The sequence below is a fragment of the Bison bison genome, unplaced genomic scaffold, assembly GCF_000754665.1.
Source record: "Bison bison bison isolate TAMUID 2011002044 unplaced genomic scaffold, Bison_UMD1.0 scf7180017864530, whole genome shotgun sequence".
Taxonomy (NCBI): domain Eukaryota; kingdom Metazoa; phylum Chordata; class Mammalia; order Artiodactyla; family Bovidae; genus Bison; species Bison bison.
This window is the reverse complement of record NW_011495080.1, coordinates 6,622,527-6,623,521: the sequence shown is the minus strand read 5'-3', so window position 1 is coordinate 6,623,521 and position 995 is coordinate 6,622,527. Positions and strand designations below refer to the sequence as shown.

General features: G+C 42.7%; 1 long non-coding RNA gene across 1 annotated transcript in view; it reads right to left on the bottom strand.

Annotated features, from left to right (window-relative positions):
• LOC104982315 overlaps positions 1–995 on the bottom strand; it is a 61,625-nt gene that overhangs the window by 30,193 nt on the left and 30,437 nt on the right. The window lies entirely within an intron of this gene.

Genomic DNA, 995 nt, shown 5'->3' with positions numbered 1-995 from the left:
AAATGGCAACCCACTCCAGTGTTCTTGCCTGGAGAATCCCATGGACAGAGAAGCCTGGTAGGCTGCAGTCCATGGGGTTGCACAGAGTCGGACACGACTGGCAGCTCAGCTGGTAAAGAATATGCCTGCAATGCAGGAGACGCCAGTTCTATTCCTGGGTCGGGAAGATCCCCTGAAGGGGTGGGTTTCCCTGGTGGCTCAAATGGTAAAGAATCCACCTGCAATATAGGAGACCTGGGTTTGATGCCGGGGTTGGGAGGATCTCCTGGAGGAGGGCATTGCAACCCTCTCCAGTATTCTTGCCTAGAGAATCCTCATGGACAGAGGAGCCTGGCGTGCTACTGTCCATGGGGTCACAAAGGGTCGGACACGACTGAGCGATAAGCACAGCACACAGTGAACCTAACTGAAGGCCTACCCGTTCCCTTCTTTTCTCTGTAAATCTGCTGACGTGCAGACTTGATCTTAAACAAACTATCTTTCCCATGTGCTTATGGAACATGGAAACCAGAGGAACTGGGAGCTGGGGACCTCCTTGTCTTCATTTACGCTTCAAAGAAAAAGTAACTTCCTATTTAGGGATTCAAACTTTTTGTGCTATTTATTCTGTAAAATTTGGTCTTATTATTCTCTTTTGGAAAATTTTTTTTAATGATTCCATGTCATATTGGGACACACCAAAATACCCAAAAATGCCTCATCCTAAAACAAAGACATTTGTTGACAAGAAAAGTTAAGAGGAGGAAGAAATAAAACCATGTTCTAGTTTTATTTCCACTTAAAAGAGCAAAGATTCTGGGAAATTTATGTATGTTAAATTTATAAGTGAGCCCTTTTCCCCCCCAAGATTTATTTGGCGTGAAAAGTTACTTCCTGTACTGTAATCATAAAATAAAATGTTATTTACTCCTGTCATAACCATTCACACACTTCCTGTCATAAAAACTTGAACTTGGCTGGAATGTTAAATAAAACATGCAAAAAACTACAAGTTC